The sequence below is a fragment of the Pistacia vera genome, unplaced genomic scaffold (assembly GCF_008641045.1).
Source record: "Pistacia vera cultivar Batoury unplaced genomic scaffold, PisVer_v2 Contig28, whole genome shotgun sequence".
Taxonomy (NCBI): domain Eukaryota; kingdom Viridiplantae; phylum Streptophyta; class Magnoliopsida; order Sapindales; family Anacardiaceae; genus Pistacia; species Pistacia vera.
This window is the reverse complement of record NW_022196090.1, coordinates 652984-674088: the sequence shown is the minus strand read 5'-3', so window position 1 is coordinate 674088 and position 21105 is coordinate 652984. Positions and strand designations below refer to the sequence as shown.

At 38.3% G+C, this 21105-nt stretch overlaps 1 long non-coding RNA gene across 1 annotated transcript; it reads right to left on the bottom strand.

Annotated features, from left to right (window-relative positions):
• Positions 1-19184: 19184 nt before the first annotated feature.
• On the bottom strand, positions 19185-20790 carry LOC116134000. The gene is made up of 3 exons (XR_004128635.1): positions 20479-20790; positions 20259-20377; positions 19185-19365 (listed from the first exon to the last, which is right to left on the bottom strand). It is a non-coding gene; the product is annotated as an uncharacterized LOC116134000 (long non-coding RNA).
• Positions 20791-21105: the final 315 nt, after the last annotated feature.

Sequence of the window (21105 nt, the reverse complement as noted above, 5' to 3'; positions counted from 1 at the left end):
ACGAGCTGAATAACTAGATCTAACAAGCCCTAGCCAACGCCAACAATGAAGTCTTAGTGGGCATGATTTACAGGGGTCCTGACATTGCAGGGAGCTTAAGGTGCTCTTGCGAACAATATGCTCGATAGGCCAAAACAAACTCAGTCCCCCGAGTGATAGGTTGTGAACAGAAGCCATCGAAGGGAACAATTGACCTACTCGTGACTTTGGGGGCAGAATCCAAAATCAGGACCGTGATTGTATAATTTTTAGTGGTAGACTGCCCGACCACTTACAATGTCATTCTTGGAAAACCGATCTTGGACGATTTGAGTGCAGTCACTTCAGTGCGCTGCCAAGTAATGAGATTCTCGACTTTCGGGGGTTGCGACTATAAGAAGCTAAAAAAAAAAATCTTGGGAATGTTACAATTGGGCCATTAATGCTACACTAAAATGGCCACTCCTGAGAACCATGGTCATTGCAGAGTTCGTGCCATACCCCGGACCTCTCGAGGATACCATAAATCCTCGCATCCATAGGGAAGAGCCTGCCATAGGGCCAACAGAAGAGCTACGATAAATATCTGTTTGCGAGGAAAACCCAACTCGCGTATTAAAGATCGGTACCAGTCTAAGCAAAGAAATGGCCAACAGTTTGGTAGGCTTTCTAAAGATAAATCTCGACTTGTTTGCATGGGTGCATGCAGATATGGTGGGGATTAGCCCCAAGGTAATGTTTCACAGATTGAACATCGACTCAGCATCTCGACTAATAAGACAAAAAAGAAGATTTATGGATGCAAAGCGCTTTAAAGCGCTTAAAGATGAAGTTGACAAACTCCTGAATATCAACTCCATCAGAGAAGTGAAGTACTTGGACTGGCTCGCCAACCCAATCCTGGTTGAGAAGTTGAATGGCAAGTGGCAGACTTGCATCAACTTTACAGATGTAAATAAAGCCTGTCCAAAAACAACTTTTCGTTGCCCTAGATCAATCAGTCAGTAGATGCGATAGCTAGAAATGCACTACTCAGCTTCATGGATGCATACTCGGGATATAACCAAATCCTGATATATCAGTCCGATGAAGAACATACCTCATTTATTACAACTGGGGGATTTATTGTTATAGGGTTATGTCGTTTGGCCTGAAGAATCTTGGGACGACTTACTAGCATTTGGCGAACAAGATGTTCACTAACCAAATTGGCAAGACAATGGAGTTGTACATCGACGACATGCTCGTCAAATCAAAGGTCACCAAAAGCCATATTGAACAGCTGGGGAGATGTTCGACATCCTCAGAAAATACAAAATGAAACTCAACCCTCTGAAGTGTGCTTTTGGAGTAAGCTCGGGAAAGTTCATAGGGTTCCTTGTAAATCAGCGAGGTGTCGAAGCCAACCTAGAGAAGATTCAAGCTCTTCTAGACATGAAAAGATTGACCAGCATAAGGTAGGTACAGAGCTTGATAGGGCATGTGGCCGCACTTAGCAGGTTTGTTTCCCGAGCCATGGACACGTGCTTACCATTCTTTGAGACCTTGAAGGGGAAGAATGTTTTCAAGTGGATAGAGGAGTGCGAGAAAGCCTTCCAGGAATTGAAAAAATATCTGAGACAACCTCCTTTATTATTAAAGCCTGTCTAGGGTGAGCCACTGCTGCTATATTTATTGGTATCAAAGTCTACAATCAACGCGGCTTTGGTACATGAAGAAGGGGGAGTGTAGTGGCCGGTGTACTATGTGAGCAAAAGGCTGCTCGACACGGAGACAAGATACCTCAAGATGGAGAAGCTCGCCTATACTCTTGTCATTGCCGCCAAGAAGTTGCGACCTTATTTCTAGGTGCACTCCATTCATGTGCTAACAAACTTTTGTTGAGGAAGATAATGCAAAAGTTTGAGACATAGGGCAGATTGATCCAATAGACGATGGAAATGAGTTAGCATGATATCAAGTACATCCCGAGAATGGAAATCAAAGGTTAGTCTTTGGTGGACTTCATATCCGAATTCTCTTATCAGTTAGAAGGGGAAATAAGCCTACGAAAGGCAAGCACCTCAGAGGAAAGCGAATAGTAAAAGTCAAAGCTCAACGATCTATGACAATGGACTCTATATATAGATGGGTCCTCAAATGAGAAGGGGACAAGAGGGGGGCTTTTACTCAAAATTCCTGAAGGAAACCTGGTTAGAGTTGTAGTAAGGTTCGGGTTCGCCACTTCCAACAATGAAGCTGAGTATAAGGCATTGCTCACGAGGATCCACCTTTCCAAGAAAATAGGGGCATAATTTATCAAGATTTATAGTGACTCCCAACTTGTAGTCCACCAGATTACTGGGGAGTATCAAGCGAAGGAGGACAGAATGGCATCCTACCTCTAGCTAGTAAAGTCTGAGCTTAAGCAGTTCAAATCCTTCATGGTTCTTCAAATCCCAAGGGAAAGGAATTCAGTGGCTGATGCTCTAGCCTGCCTAGCCTCAGCAATGAGCCAAGAGAAAACTGATTCAATACCTGTTAAGTTCCTCCCAAGTCAAAGCATCTCTACTCCACAAGAACCAATCTTAGCAACAAGTCGGAGATACAGTTGAATGGATGCAATTATTTCCTACCTAAGAGATGGAAAACTACCTGAAAAGAGAAATGAAGATAGAACACTCTGCGCAAAATTAGCTCGATACATGCTCATCAATGACAAGTTGTATAAGCGTGGGTTCAATTCACCATTATTGCGGTGTGTTGACCATGAGGATGTGGACTATGTTCTGAGATAGATCCATGAAGGTATCTATGGAAACCATGCAGGAGTCAGATCTCTAGTATACAAAATGCTTTGTTAGGGTTATTATTGGCCAACAATTTTTGACAATACAGCAGACTATGTGTGCAGATGTGACAAATGCCAGAGGTTCGTAGATGTTCTACGAGCTCTGCCTTAAAAGTTTACTATTTTGACAAGCCCCTAGCTATTCGCAATCTGGGGCATTGGCCTAATAGGCCCTTTGCCTTAAGAAAAATGGGGAGTTAAGTTCACAGTAGTTGCTGTGGACTACTTCACCAAGTGGGCAGAAGCCAAGCTTTTAGCCACTATCACGTCAAACAAGGTGAAAGATTTCATCTATAAAAACATTATTTGTAGGTTCAGAATCCCCCACACTATAATAACCGACAACAAAAAAAAGTTCAACAGTGAAGACTTCAGATCTTTTTGTGAATGACTTGGTATTAAGAAGAGCTTCGCCGCTGTTTATCGACCTCAAGCCAATGGTCAAGTAGAGGCTATAAACAAAGTTATAAAGCACACCATTAAGAAGGAGCTCGACGCCCTAAAGAGAAGATGGGTTGAAGAATTGCTCGAGGCCTTGTGGTCTTACAGAACGATAGCCAGAAGCTCGACAGGAGAAACCTCGTTCTCTCTATCTTACGGGTGTGAAGCAATGGCCCCATTTGAAATGGGGATTAGTTCATTTTGAAGGAAAGTTTTCAATGAAGAAACAAACGAATATCTTCTCTGTCTAAGGCTAGACCTAATCGAAGAACATCAGGTCAAGTCTCAGTTAAGGCTCGCCTCATATCAACAGTGAGCCAGACAATACTTTAACATCAAAGTCAAGAATAGTAACTTTGAAGTGGGCAACCTAGTCCTCAAAAAAGGTCATCCGGGGTACTCAAAACCCAAACTTACAAGCACTTAGGCTCAAATGCGAAGGTCCATTCAGGATCTCCGGAAAGCTCGCACTAAGAACCTTCCACTTGGAACACTTCAATGGCGAAGCCATATTGCGAGCCTAGAATGCCGAGCTTCTGCGAAGGTATTAACAATGAGCAGCTTGGGTTCCACAAATGTTTTATTTTCTTTCAATCATTTGCTGTAAGGTCATTTACGACCAAAAAGCTCTATCAATAAAAAATGTATTATTTATAACTTTTCTTTGTTCGCCATTTTTATTTACTTTTGTTTAGCATTTATCATTTATTGCTTCAAAAATCGTGACCTACGCGATTGCATCCAAAAAACTCATAGTCAAGATTTTAGAAAAAGACAGCTAAGCTTTATAAGCCATGTCGAAATCCAACTCATTAAGGGTGAAATACCCCAAATCGAAGAAGTTACACTTAGAAAAAATTCAAATAAAACATGTCGAGGGAAATTGGTCATAAACCGATGACCAAAACCCGAGACGGACAATTAATCCAAAGTTGGAGTTGTCGCATAAGATTTTCTCGCATATATTCAAAAAGTCCCTCAAGAAGCAAGCTACGCATAACTTGGAGTAAATTCGAATTTTTTATGATAAGTTCGATTAGGACGATCAAAACGACTTCGCAGAAATAAAAATTGCTTGACAAAGACACACAAAAATATCTTTCATTGGTTAAAAATTTTGGTTACAAACTTAACAAAAAAAGAGAGATACAAAAAAAAAATTCTTTCTAAGTAGGTGGAGGAGCGGGGGCATCATTGTCAACCGGACTATGAAGTTTCTCACTAGCTGGGACAGATGGTTCCTTGACGGTAGGAGTGACGGTGGCCTCTTCAGGGTTGGGAGTTGGCACATCTTTTGGAACCTTGCCCGAAGGAAGATCGACAGTAATGGGGGGAAGTGTGACCAGAGGAGTCGAATCCTCAACCTCCTACTTAGGGCCAGTTTCTTCCTCGCCTTCCTCGACTTCCTCTTGGCCCTCACCATCAAGCTTAGAATCATCCGATTACACATAGGCTTTTCCATGAGCTTCAGTCCTCATCTTGTTGACCTCTTTCTAATAAGATTGCAGAAGAAAGGATAAGTCGATCGAGGGGTGAGCTTCCCAAAATTTTTGCACAAGGAAGACTGACATCTCCTAAGCTTGATTGGTGATGACTTCATGCAACTCCCCGATTTGAAGCCTGACCTATTCAGTCTCAGCCTCGACATTTCGCTTCCTGGGCAAGGTTGAGCGAGGCCTGTTTGAACTTTGCCTCCCAATCCGAGGCAGTTTTTTGAGTTGAAGTGAGCTCAAAGTTCAGCTTATTATTGGCACCTCGCTGTTGTGCCAAACTCTTCTTAGTCTCGATTGCTTTAGCTTCAGCCTTTGCTTGCGTGGCCTCGCTCACCTTAATTTTGTCAAGGAACTCCCTTTCCTTGACCCCAAAGGTAGCCATTTCTTTCCTAAACCGCTCAAGCTCGACTTACTTTGCTTCTTTCTCATTCTCCTCAACTTGGGCCCAATCCAAGGCATCCTCATTCGGCGTCTCTTCTAGTTGCCATCCCTGATGAGTGCCCTCCAACGTGGGATAGCACTCATTATAGAAAAGCTTGCTTGCCACGGCAGCCTAGAAAAGGAAAAGTGAAAGTCAGCGAGAAATAATGACAGCATGTATAAAAGGGAGAAAGAGGAGAACTATTAGTGTTTTTGCCGTATAACTACACACCCAAGCCAGCATCTAGGTGGGAGATGAATCCCTAACACCCGTGAAGGTTCGCGGGGTAATGCCATCCCTAGCTACCACAGCCCCGATGCTGATATGATCAAGGAGTTGATAGATTAATGCATCGACCATAGCTCAAGTCGCCTGATCCATCTTTTTGCCTTTTTGTCAAGACGAGTTGGATTTACTTCCCACGGTAGAGGCAGTTTCGACTGTAGGAACAAACTTCTTCTTGGCCACCTGGCAACCTCTTTGCCCAAGCTGACTTGTTGATTAACCATCTTTTGCTTTCTCGAGCCCTTTTGAGGCTCAATCGATTTCTTCTTGTCCGAGCCATCATATTGCCTGGGTGCTTTCTGTTTCTCCAAGCCTCTAGTTGGCTCGGATGCTTTCTTTACCAGCCCCTTTTGGGGCTCGAGGGTACCTTTCCTGTCAACTGCCTTCAAGGTAGTCGCGATCTTCTTCTCACTTGGGCCTTCCCTAAGTTCGCCCTTGCTTCGCTTCGTGCCAGCAACATTAGTGGGCTGCTTCATCGTTAAAGCAATTGGCGGTTTCTTGGCAGCCCTGAAAGTTGCCACCTTTTTCTTCAGACCCTTTGGTTTCTCGACCCACATTTCTGCAAAAAGAGAAGCAAGCAATAAGCAACCTACCTATACAAAAGGAAGAAACACGAGCAAGCGAACGCTTACCTTTCCCAAGAATGGTAATGAAATTAGCTTTATCCTTGCAAAAGCCGTATGCCCTCAAGCGAGGAAGCGAGATAATCTCGTTAACATTGCACTCCCTCTCGGAAAGGTTGTTAAAGCGCTGAAGCCTCTATAAGCTCACAGTTGGGAGAAAATTGTGTTTGACGTTAACTTTACAACAAAGAAGTTAGGTTAGTTCAACCATCAAGCTTGAAAGCTCTCTCGTACTCATTGAGGGTCAAAGTCTTACTAGCTTCCAAAGCAAAAATGTCGGTCTCCCGAGCCTCGTAAAAGAAAAATTAAGAATCCCAATGCGGGACCTTCTTTGGAACGTCGACCAGACCGTTGAAATGTACCTTCCTTGCCTTGGAGAGGTAATACGTATCGTCTTGACCTTTCTTTAATCTATACAGATGAACAAGCATCTCAACAGATGGCTCGCCTAGCTCGACAATCATGTACGCTATATACAAACCTACGATTATGACGTATGAGTTAGCGGACAGCTGGAGAGGGACAATGTCGAACCGTCTCAAGATGCTATCAATGAAATGGTGAGGGGGAATAGACATCCCACATCTAAGAAGGGTCTTAGAGATCGCTACCCAACCTATGGGGGGATTCTTTTGAGAAAAGCCTCCTAGAACCCACAAGTTGAGTTGAGGCGCATAAGTCTCTTTTATGCACCTAAGATCCTCAACATCAATCGAGGATTGTGGTTCCTTCCACGGTCTATGAACTAGAGATCTCCTTGACTAAATGACCTCCACAGAAGCATGATCGGATGAGTCCGCTGCATCAAGGTCTGAGCTCCGTGCGACGACCTCCTCGAAAACCTCAAGGATTATGTCCCGAAGGATTGTCGAGCCTATAGGGGAATCGAACATGCGATCAATTGTGTGGATGCTTAATGAAGACATGATTATAACTCGCCTCAGGGCAATTGAAACAGAAGCGAAGATGTGTAAGAGCTCGAAAAAACTCGACAACCTATCTATATTTTGCTTTTAGTTCAGGTACCCGAGATAGCTAGTGTCGGACAATAGATACACGCGACCTACTGCGGATCCTGGTGGCCGCCATGATAAATCCTCCTTAAACCCAAGACTGTCGACGACACACTTAAAAACCCTACTATAGTCCTAAAAGACTCAATGTGGCCACGACAATGGCCACCCTCAATCGCGAAAATCAAGAAAACAACTAAAGGAAGGGAAAAGAAACCTTAGCAAAACAAGGGAATATGATGAACTCACCGGAAAGAGCATCATGAAGACGAAGTAGTAGTGACAAAGTGAGCAAGAACATCTAAGAGTTTTTACAAGGAGAGTAAGCTTTCTGATGAGTTCGCCGACTTTTATAGTGGTCTGCATGAGAGACGAAAGGGCAAGGTTAGATCGCAACTATCGATCTATAGTGAATCTCGACCCTTCATTCGTCGAGCAATCTCAGCCCTTGGATGTGACCACGTGTCAATCGTCCACGAGGGGCGATCAACTATTAGACTGCCATAATCATAACTGTCGTCGCACGTCACTTTAACTTTGCGTGTGGCCATCTATAGTTGCCCATGCGTGACAAAAAATAACTGCCAAAGGCTACCGCATTTAATGCGACATGACCGTGTGGAATTTACACAACTATCCTTTCTTTTCAAATTCTGAGTTTGTTGAGAATGTCACAGAAGAGAAAAGGTCTAAGTGTGGAGTACGTCGACTAGGCATGAGTTTGACTCTCGAAGCTCGACCGAATCTGCATCCAATGCCTTACCGATGAATATTGAGCTTGATATCAAATCGAGCAATAGTCTTCGAAGCTTGAAACGATCACCAAACACTTTGGGGTAGATGTTGTGTGTGATTTTTCCACCAAGCTTGGAGTATTACTAGGTTATAGCTCGACCTAGGACCAGCTTGATTCTACCGATTGTCTGACCCAACATAAGCTTGTCGAGTTATAGCTCGACTTAGCACAAGCTAGTCGCGACCAATCCTTGTAGTTGTTCAACCAATTCACAGATAACTTCAGATCCCGGATATCTCAGAAAGGATCTGATTGACAACAATCTTTGCACAATCATAGCACCCAATCGAGAGAATATCGGAGTTGTATTTCAAACTTAATTGTAATCCCTTTATTTTCACTCTTTCCTTTGTACAAACTCTATATATAAACCCCCTCCAATGATGAGAAAAGGATTAACAAGTATTTCTAGGATTGTCATTGTAAACTCTCGCAACAAATACAATAACAGTGCATGTAGGCTCAAGAGTTCATCTTGCCAAGCCACTTTAAAAATCTCTTTGCCATTTACTTTACTGCATTTCTTATTTACTCATTGCTGGTTACTCGTAATCACGCACACATTGGTTCTGATCCCATCAAGGTCAATCGAATAACTCTAGTTGGTGTAATTCTTGCATCAACAGGTAACATCATGATTCTTGCATGGACATTATCTCTGATCTAAATAAACGGGAGAGTTTGGTTGCTGAAGAGGAATTAAAAATTCTTAAACAGAAAGTTCAAGATCTTTCCTCTACATCATCCAAACATACCTGATAGTAAAAAATAATGATGTAACCATGTTTAGAATACATATAAAATAAGTACAATACTTTTTCAATTGTCTCATTGTCAAATGTTTAACTGATTAAAAAGTTAATTATAACATGTTCTAAATAACTTTTGTTAGATACAATATCAAACATTAACATACAATAATAAAAACAATTGATATTGTTCATCAATGATACTAACTAATAAAAAACAGGATAAGCAATTTTTAATTATATCAAACAACTAATCAAGCAATACCATAAAGAGATGAATATATCAATACAAATAAAGTCAGGTGTACAAGATAATCAACAAGAAGGGAAAATAGACAAATCAATTTTATAAAAGATAGACATAACATTTGCTCATAAAACATTATAAAATACCTAATAGTAATTTCTTTTATCTAAAAATTGATTGTCAAATGGAATTCATTTTCGAATACCAACTGTTAAATTTTAAGTGTTGTAAACTTTATTGTTCAAAAAAAGTATAACTCATTGCAGCAATATTCAACTGTACTTGCAAACTCATTGACAACAGTTATTAATCAGTTTTGTAAACGTTTTCAAATTTATGCATTTAAAATATAATTATATACCTGTTTTATTACATATTGTTTGAACATTTGTTTTCATCTACTTCCATAACTGTGTTTTAGCGAACCATTGTATTATTCTCAAAAAAATTTAGATGTGTTTAATCCCATAACATACACAAAAATACAAACCATTTAAATTTAAAGTAAATATATCTATATATATATTTAAAAACATAACAATATAAATATGTATTTGTAATGTTTTAAAATTTTTATGTACAATAAATACTTATTATCATTTAATTGAACGTTATCCAATCTATTAATATTCTAACTTTTACACTCCACATTATACGAAGAGTTGTTTAAATCGTTTTTAATGACTAATGCCTTTATTTATGAAGAGATACCTATTGGGTTCCCAACAGTTCATATTCTATTCTCATTTAAAACGTCTTCTCATGTTAATATCTATATAAGAATAAGTAAATTTGCATTTGTTTTGCTTTACAAAATGCTTGATTTACTTTCTCTAGTTATCTCAATATGCCTGACAGATTATCAAATCCAAAGAACTTTGCAGACAGTAACAAACATTTAAACCATTCTAATATTTTTATTTCTATACAGAAACTCTATATCTCTATCTATATATATATTTTTTAAATTAATAAAATTTGATTGTTATACTTAACAGATGAACCTACGTCAATTGACAAACAATTAGACTTGAAAGAGATTCTTCACAACGTCAAAGGCAACACGGAGAAACTAAATGCTACAAGACAGAAATTGAAAAAAACAATTGATGGACCGTTAGAAATCATGCAGTTAACCGTCAATATTATTTTTGATCTAACCAAGAGAGAGTTTAGGATTGCTACAAAGGAATTAGAACTCGGAATTCATCAACAGCAAAAATAAAAAATTCCCATGTACACAATCTTTTGATGTTTACAATACATTTAATAAAAATATCAATATGTTCCATTAAAAAATAAAACAGCAACAGTCCAAATTTGCAAAAATATTTAAAACAACAAACTAATAAAAGTAACTCATTATTTGTAAATATTATAAATATAAGTTTAACCATTTTAGTGTATAATAACCTACATGCTGAACAATAATTTAGCAACAGCGTTTAAACTAAAAAAAATCTTTAACTTTGAATAATTACACCTCTTAGATGTTAAACATTATTTTATTATGCAGATTATCAAATTGCAAAAATAATTAAACAATTCTAATAAAATATTATACATCAACATTACAATTACGTATTCAATAAACACGTCGAACAAACTGAATAATTTATTAAATAAAATTAAAACTTGACATTATCAACGATACACCTTAACAATTTTAATAAACAATACTCCTACCATTGTAAACTGTATTTTTCAATTACAGAATAACATAAACAAATGTTTTGCCAAACAATTGTATTATGCATACTGAATATTTACAACGAATCTTACAATAACCATTACTTATTACATACTGTTTTGGTAACACATCTATATCAAGATATGTTGTTAATGTACAATTGCCTTTGGCGAACCATGGCAAGTGTCACAAGGCCTAAACTCTCTTCTAAGCACTGCACGGCACAAGCGCACCAAGCACTTGTCAGCCTTCCTCAAGTGTGCGTATCCCTATTACAAAATCACACACACAATACACAAGAGAGGCTAATGAAAGTATAATGCACAAAATATACGGGAAAACCCAACCTTATATTATATAATTCCGAATACAAGGAAACTCAAGTGCCCACACAGTGTTTCCCACTGTTTACAATCTGATCCCAATCACAGATTCAACACCCAAGTTACGACAAGGTATACACACACATATATCCCTTGCCCTCTCTCACTCTCTCACGAATTTACAACCTGCTTGCCTTATATACATGTTGGCACAGCAGTTACATAGAGGTTACAACAGCAGTTACAACACTATCTAGTAGGTACATAGCAGTTGGCTTACATACAAGTTTATCTAGACAATTATAACCGTCTCCCAGCCTTTGTCCAGCAATCATGCAGCCTTGTCTGATCATCCCATCACCTAGTGCACGACCACATGCACCCCACGCACATTGCTCCTTGCCACATGCATGTACTCAACCACTTGTTGTTTGTCTTGCATGTTTGCACACGTCCCAGCTCGTGTGCCTCTGCTTAGCCTGCCCATGGGTGCCCCACACCCATGTTAATTGTTAACACATGCCTACGCGTGCATGTTCTAGCTTGCAAGTGCCCACACCCGCAAGCCATCTCATCAGTGAGTACTTGGCATCCCAACGCTCAAACACCCCATACCTGATCTCGCCCATCCTTGTTTAGCATACACCGTATGTTGTCTTGGCAAGGCCGTGGTTAAGGATGAAAGCCACACGCCTGCCCTTGCCCTTGGCACATTGAGGGTCTTACAACAGGTCATTATTACAAAACCATTCGCTGAACAATAATTAATAAGCATTAATAATCAACTAATACTGATGATAATGTTTCAGAGATACGTTTATGTTGACATATAGGGAGCTTGTCTTTGGCGAACCATTTTCACATGATAAACCGTTTGACATATTCTGTACAATTACCAAAATTTAATTCAATGCTCAATAAATATTCAATACCATAATCAATGTTCAGAAATACTAAAAGCTAGATGCAATTAATAATTTTATTTAAAACAATAACGTATAATGACTATTCACTATCAACCAAAAAATTATAAACTACAATGCAAATATCCAAAATCTAAAATTTTCATACACTAAAAAAATCTTACAATGGATGACGAAGATTCAACAATAGAAATCAATAATATTTTACAACTTCCGGCAAATATAATACAACAAATCATTGTTAAAGCAACTCGAAGAAGCATCCAGACTCTATGCGCAATTCGGTTGATGTAAGTACTACTAACCCCGATGGTATTGATTACTATATCAAAATACTATCGCAAGACATAAATTACACTTTATTTATCTAACATTTTACAGCTGCAAACATCTTAACAAACAAGCAAATACAAAGAAAGTACTGTGTAAAAGAAATATCTACAAGCAAAATCCAAGCTACCAGCAATCACGCTGCAAGGAGTTTCAACTTTAAAAACGTTTGCAAACTCAGAAAATATAGATGCTTTATTACTACTTGGAACGCACTTAGTCTTCATCAAACATGATGTATACACAGGTCATAGGTTTACCGATGTTGAATGCAGCTTGCAGAACAAATACAATGCAAGCACTATATCACTTCGCAATTGCTCTACTAACCATACATGAACAGAAAGGTATACAAATTCTACTCAAGTTGGTCAAACAGCCATATTATTTTTTCAGGATGAGAAATTGCAGAGAAACCTTCAAATCCCTGACTCCAACAGTAACGATTCTCATCAAAAGAAAGATATTTGGGATTTGTGATAAACAAGATGAAAGTGTTGTGCACCAGGATAGAATAACAGCACCAGAAAATATCACCTGCCAAAATTGTTGTGTAGATTACCAAATAATATGTGTGAAATACAATTTGTAATAGAAACATAAGGACTTCAAATTAGAAACTTCATAATATTTTACTGAAGTTTAATATACCAGTGATTATTCAAAATTAATCCTACTAATGATACGTGCATTCCAAATTATATTGTTGAACAAAAAATCTCAAATCTCAAATCGCATAATCCTATATCCTAACCATAATAAAAAAAAAAGTATGTTATTAACATAACATGCAAAAGATTTTCCAACACATGATACCATGTTATAAGCCATGATTTTTGAGTTTTAGATTTTACTACACGTCATTGATAATGATTTGTAATATATACATAAAAAGGATTTGCTATGACATATAGCTTAATATAGTTCGTCTTTCAATATTTTTTTGGTATTAATAACATATATTAATAACCTTAATCATTGAAGCTTGATCAATCATGTATGTCCCTATTAATTTAAAAGACAAACTTCACATTCACATTAGATATTTTCATGTAGATAAACGAAAATTTACATAAACCTATAATGTTTTATACCTAAAATTCATTTGATAATAATGTGAAGAATTACAAATATTAATGTAAATATGAACGGTTTGAAAAAGAACTAATGATTCACATTCCCTTCTAATAATATTTTTATAACTAATAAATAAATGTTGCAGTTAATATGCACCTTATACTAATTATATGAAAAGTTTTTTCACCTTCTGGAACAAATTTACTTATTTATTAAACTTGATTGTTCAAAACCAACTGTTAACTTTTTATTGTGGTAAACTTCATTCTTCAACCTATCGGTGAACAATTTAGTAACCTAAAAATTTGTGCAATATGTTTAATTAATTCACATACACATAAAAACAAACAGTTCACATTCAAATTAAAAATGTACAAATGTTTATTAACACATTCATATCAATATGTTTCATAAATATATATCAATATTTACATTTAATATATAATTATCACCGTTTAACTACACGTTATACAAACGGTTTATTAATATGATTTGATAACTGTGCGTGTTGAACAATTGAATCTGTNAAGGAGCTAGCAACCTTCCAGACTAATCTTTTACAAAATGACTGAATGAACGACTCATGCAAATATTCTCCCTTATAAGCACTTTTTGGCCTCCCCTAATCACCTAACAACCTGACACGTGTGCCTTCCCCTAACTAATTCTTGTTAGCCTGATCTCCCCATGTGGATCTTGGATCTTTTCCCTTGCTTGGCGTGATCTTCCCTCCTGCTGGTTGTTACTTGATTTTATTCCCCCATGTGGACCTTCTCCCTTGCTTGGTGTAACGTTTTGTGATGGGTGGCCTATCAATACCCTCCCCTTGAAGTGCCACCTTGTCCTGAAGGTGGAAGTGTAGAAATTGGTTGGCAATCACATCATAAGGCTCCCAAGTGGCTTCGAAAGTGGGCAGATCCCGCCACTTAATTAGGACTTCCTTGGAGCCATCCATCAAGGTGTGAGAGGAGAGAACAAATTCAGGTTGGACTGATAGTTCTAACTCTTCAGTCAATGCTGGAGGTAAAGGCTGGGTGGGGACTAAGCTGTGGATGCTCTTCTTGAGTTGGGATACATGAAAAACTGGGTGGATACGGGCTGTGGGTGGGAAGGCAAGTTTGTATGCAACTTGGCCTATCTTTTCTATCACCTCAAAGGGACCATAAAACCTAGGGCTCAATTTCTCATTGGTCTTCCTGGCTAAAGATATGAATTTGTAGGGTTGTAATCGGAGAAAGACAAAGTCCCCTGGCTGAAAAGACAGCTCTCTGCGATGGGAATATGCTGCCTCTTTCATGTGGCTTTGAGCCACCAACAAGTTTTCCTTTAACTCAAGCAGGATGGTGTTCCTCTCCTCAATCTGTCTATTGACGTCTTCTACTAAAGAAGGGCAGTCCACAAGCTTCAACAATAGAAGTGGATCCCTCCCATAGAGGGCTCGGAAAGGAGTCATCTTAGTGAAGCTGTGGTACGTAGTGTTGTACCAAAATTCAACCCTTGGTAACCATTTGTGCCATTGCCGAGGTTGAGAACAACAAAAACATCTAAGGTATGTCTCCATACAGTGGTTTACCACCTCAGTTTGGCCATCCGTCTGCGGATGATAGGCGGAACTAAATTTCAATGTGGTATCGGCTGTTTTGAATAATTCTTGCCAAAAATGGCTCATGAACACCCTATCCCGGTCCGATACTATCGATTTTGGAAAACCATGTAATTTAACTACTTCCTTCACAAAGATTTCTACTACTTCCTTTGCATTGTAAGGTTGGGAAAGGGGGATGAAGTGACTGTATTTGGTTAGTCTATCCACCACTACAAAAATGGTATCAAAGCTTTTAGACCTAGGTAACCCCCCAATAAAATCCATCGTAAGATCCTCAAAAACTTGGTTACGAATTGGTAATGGTTGAAGTAGGCTTGCTGGTTTCAATGCTGTGTACTTATTGGTTTGACAAATAGTGTAAGCCCTAATAAAATTCTAAACATCCTTCTTAATACTCTCCAAAACGCCACACCTGCCACCTTTTTGTATGTTCTAAAAAACCCGAATGACCCCCTCTAGGGCTAGAATGAAACTCTTTTAACAGTTTGGGAATAAAGCTGGAGTTTTTAGGAAGTACTAACCTTTTTTTGTACAGCAGACATCCTCTACGGAGTTCATAATATGGTCTACTACTTGGGTCTAATAAAAGATCCTGAATGATAGTGCATAACTTGGGGTCGTTGTGGGCTTCTTCAGCTAGAGACTCGAAGTCCGTAAACTGTACCAGGGTGACTGTGTTGTACTCACTTCCTCTTCTCTACGGGACAAGGCGTCTGCAACTTTATTTTTATGGCCAAGGCAGTAGTGTATCTCAAAGGTGAACCCCATGAGCTTGGAAATCCATTTCTGCTGTTCTGGAGTCTTCATACACTGATCAAGTAAGAACTGAAGGCTTTTCTGATCTGTCCTAATGATAAATTTACTGTCCAATACATAGTGACTCCATTTTTGTACCGTAAACACGATGGCCCTGAGTTCCCTCTCATACACTGATTTTTGCTTGGCATTTGGGGAGAAAGCATTGCTTAGAAACACAATAGGACGATCTTACTGAACCAACATCGCCCCAAGCCCTTTCCTCGAACATTCTTGTGATTTCAAAGGGAATGCTGAAATTGGGGGCTGCTAATACCGGAACCGTAGCCATGGCTGATTTCAGTTGCTCAAAAGCTTGTTAGGCCTTTTTTGTCCACTGAAAAGCATCCTTCCTGAGTAATTGGGTTAACGGAAGAGCTATGTTCCCGTACCCTTACACAAATCGGCGGTAATAACCAGTGAGTCCTAAAAATCCCCTCAAACTCTTAACGGAAGTCGGAATGGGCCATGATTTCATAGGTTCTAGTTTCTATGGATCTGCTTCTACTCCCTTTTCGAACACCAAGTAACCCAAGTATTCCAGCTTCTTCTGCCCAAACGAGCATTTTTTCCAATTAACTACCAAGTCATGAGCTTGCAGAATGTTAAATGCTTGGGATAGGTGTTGTATATGGCTTTCTAAGTTTGGACTATAGATCAAAATGTCATCAAAGAAAACTAAGACAAATTTTCGGAGGACAGGTTTAAAGATGGTGTTCATAAGGGCTTGGAAGGTGGATGGGGCATTAGTCAAACCAAATGGCATCACTAAAAATTCATAGTGTCCCTTATGAGTTCGAAAAGCTGTTTTTGGTACATCCTCGTCCTTCATTCTAATCTGATGGTACCCTGATTTTAAATCCAGTTTGGAAAATATTGTGGCTCCTACTAACTCATCTAATAGCTTATCGATGGTTGGTATAGAAAATTTATCGAGTATGGTGATACTATTGAGGGTCCTATAGTCAACACAAAACCTCTAACTGTCATCCTTCTTCTTAACTAATAACACAGGGCTTGCAAATGGGCTGGTGCTGGGTTGGATGATTCCAGCTGCCAACATCTCGCCAACCAACCTCTCGATCTCATTTTTCTAAAAATACGGGTATCTATACAGTCTGATGTTCGGAGCCTGCGCGCCTTCCTTTAACAATATGGTGTGATCATTTTTTCTATGGGGAGGTAAGCTAGAAGGTTGGTCAAATAATTGTTGGAATTCCTCCAAGACTCTAGCCACTCTTGGTTCCTGCGGTTCTTCTTTGACTTCTGGTTTATACTCGATCAAACAGAATTCCACCAAATACCCGTTTCGCGCTACCTGAACTGTTTTCAACATGGCTTTAAGAGATACAACCTTTTTCACCAATGAGGGGTCTCCATGTAACATCACACGTCTCCCTTCCATCTCAAAGACCATAGTTAATTTTTTCCAATTCGCACAGATGTCCCCCAGAGAACTCAACTAAGACACCCCGAGTACCACGTCAGCCCCTCCTAAATCAAATGGGAAGTAGTCCTGTTGTATCTTTACTCCTTGTATCTCTAATTTCACCCCTGTGCATATACCTTCGCCCCTTACTGTCACTCCGTTTCCCACCATCACCCCAAAAGTCATGCCTTTATCTACCGCAATACCCAATTTGTTAACCAACTCCTGTGAAATGAAATTGTGCGATGCTACAATGTCCACCAATACTATAACCTCCTCCTCACCAATTTTTCCTCTAATCTTCAATGTTTTATCTGTAGTAATACCAACAATGGAGTTCATTGATAAGGCAAGTGGGCTACCATATGTATTGGCTTCCTTTTCTACGTTCTGTTCAGGTGTGTCTTCCTTCATCTCGTCCTCATCCCAAGCAAGAAGGATTTGCAGCGATTTACTCTTGCATTTATGGGTGGGGCTGTATTTTTCGTCACACTTAAAACATAATCCACGTTCTCGCTTGTGCTGGATCTCGGATTCAGTAAGCCGTCGGAAGTTGTCCCCTCTGAAGCTTGACATGGTCGTTTCCAATGGCCTCTCTCTCCTCTCGGGTGGCCTGACATTGGAGGAGAAATGGGTTTCTGGTGTTTTAACATGCGAAGACCACCACCCAGGTTGCGCATTTTCTTGGTTAATAGTGACCCGATTGTAAGCTTCTCTTCCCATTTGATTTTTAATTACTTTGGGCCTCCTTTTTTCTAAAATCCAATTTCTTTCCTCTACTCTATAGGCTTGCTCAATGACTTCACTTATGCTATTGGGCCTCATTAATCTTAACTCAGCCTTTACATCTTCCTTAAGCCCATTCACAAAAAGTCCCATAAGCATCTCCTCTTCCAGATCCTTCAAGGGTGCAGAAAAAGCTTCAAATTCCTCCCTATATTCAGTCACCGTGGTTGTTTGTTTTAAGGCAGCCAGCGCTTCATACGCTATTCCTTGGAAAGAGGGTCAAAATCTGGAAATAGCGCTTCATACACTATTTCTTCGGGAAGAGTGCCCATTTATACACTTAAACACTCAATGTAATGAGTGTTTTGCAAGTTACCTTGACACATGGAAGACTCTCGTCCATTCATCTCTTTGAAATGAGATAAAATTGGTGAGAATATCTTTGAAAATATGGGCTTGGCAGCTAGTACAAAGAGATATTAATTGTGCTGACATAGGCTTGACTTTTGAGACATAACAGAACGTAAATAATTTTATCAGCCCAAGTTCTTAGCTTCATTCAGTCCCAAAAGTGTTTCTAAGTAGAATATAGGAATAGAACCTCAAGACATCTGCTTTATTAGTATATCCTTCTCGCCGATCACGAAAGGAATTCCGAACCATACTCATTGGCTGAAATAGAAAGAAAAAATTCAGATCAGCCATGCAATATACAAAAATACAAAACAAAAGAAAATTTGGTCATAGCTGCATGAAAAATTACAACATTGCTTAACCACAAAATACTACCGATTGGTTAATGAGGTTCGTCACCCAAAGTTCAAATCTTTACATCTGCTTACCATCATAACTATATTTAAGAACAAAAAGGCCTACTTACGAAGTTTTGCTTCGGTAATATTACAGCTCGAAAAACTCTCTCCAGCCCATTCAGAATGAATTAGTAACTACATAACAATTTAAAAGGTAAACAAATTAAATAAAGAATGCAGTGATTAAAAAAATAAAAGAAAAGCAAGTGTCTTTCATCTAATCCTTGGCACATCAGAAGGGACTCAAATACCGTAATCAAGCAAAATATGAAAAGAAAATACCGCCTGAACTCAAAGCAAATATAACTGGCAGTTGGAAGCAATGCAAGATTTACTATGAAAGAAGATAAAATTCATATTAACCTTTTACTACTTCTATTATAGCATTCCGATTTCACTCAGATAAAAACATCTCCGCACAACTACAAAAATTATCTTTGGGTTTATTATACAAATTACTTCTAAAATTCCAATCAACATCATCATGCAACTCTATATCTATAGAGACATAACAATATAATGAAAGCATTTCCAGATCAGTATCTTTTACTAGCTTCTCATATGCAATCAAGAAAATTCAGTCAAGAGAGGCCAAACACCATGTCATGAAAAGGTTCAATATAATCAAATCCAAATACAAAAACCAGTAAAACAAGGATACCATATATGTGATTACTATGGAAGACATTGAATCACTTACCCATCAACTTCTGATGCCTCCTCCTTGAAAGATTTTAATTTTTGGGGATCAGCATCTCGTAGATGACAACGTTTAGACTGCATAAAGTACTCAACTCATCAATTGTGACAACACACTCAAGAAAAATTCAGTGGTCACACCAAACTAAATTAAATATAGAGTGTTTTATGTAGATAATAACCAGCCTCCTATTGTCTTGTGTAAGCAAATGATTATCAATCAGACGTTCAGGCTTGTGTATGCAAAAATGCATTACATGTAATAACACATATTTATTTGTAGCAATACTTTCAAGAATAATGAGATTGAATTTCACAAACAAATGATGCCACAAACAACAAGGTTTAACAAATAAGAAAAAAAATTGAGGGAAAGATAAATGACCAAGTACAGGAGACAAACACACATAAACTTACTATTATATATATATATATATATATAGTTCTTTACAATAATGTGCCTATCTAGGGTCATTAACTCATCAGGTGCAAGCTGTGCTTTGAAACATACTGATGACATATCGCCATAACCTGGTTAGAGGCAAACTGCTATCCCTCGAAGCAAAGCTATAAAGAATTTGCCTATGGTCTTTCTTGACAAGGGTACCCAACAATACAAAAAAGGACTGCTACAGTGTTTGAAGAAACAACCTTTGATGCAGCTAGCTTTAAAACCTATATAGAAATTCAGTTTTATTTACCATCTGCATTTTGAGACTATGAGCCAGTTTTTCATAGCAAATGAGAAACATTTCTAATTAAAAGAATAATGCTGATGAATAGTACGGACCTTGCCACCGGTATGAGTGTATGACATCTACGTTTGAACTCTCTAAAAACCCTTTACTTTCATATACAACTAAAATATCATTCTTTATGCATTTACTGTCAAGACATTTAACAAAATATGTCTACGCTTCACAGAAGACAAAACAAATAGAAAATTTAGAGACAGAGCAAAGAGCACCAACCTTTAACATTATAGGAAATTGCCCAAAATTGAATTTCTCTCTTATAACTGCAGAGTCATCATATTGAAATTCAACATCACCATTAACTTGCCGGTATATGATATTTTAGCCTGTCGACACTGTTTCCAGAAAACAAAAACTGCCAATTAATTTACTTCTTAAAATTAAAAAAATAAAATTATATATTAAAGAAAATAGAGAGATAGCAGTTTTCTTTTACTTCGAAAGGGAGTAACACGTCACGCATTGATTTGGAGCCGTGTTCCTTTTGAGGTGGAAATATTTCAGGATTACCCACTGATAGTAAGGCTATTAGTCAAGAAAAAACACACACTAAAATGAAATAATACTGCATTTCAGCCAAACATTACAGAATTACTACAATTGCATTTCTTCAACAGAACTTCCTCAAAAAGCACCAAGGAAGTAGTCCAAAAACTACTTGAAGCGCCTTTTCTATCCAGAAAGTACTTGTCCAGAACAAAGCACTTGTCAAAAGGCACCCTTGAAATATTCCTCGAAACTACTTCAACACCTTTGCCCTTTGTCATGCAATAAGAACTTTTTCACCATCAAGCACTTCAACTACTTTTATATCTTTACCAACACTAAAGCCAAATTTTAGAAAGCTAAAATTTTTAATACAGCTACCTAGAAAAGCACTAATTCTTCTTCTTCTAAAAACTACTTCAAGTGCTTTTCTAATAAAAAGGAAATGTTCCAGAATAAGGGCTTGTTTAAAAAGCGCTTCAACTGTCAATTTATCTTAAGAAAACACTCTAATTTCTTTTCTTCAAAAGCAATCTCGCCGACAAAGCATTCCTCTCAAAACAAAAACAATTTCAGC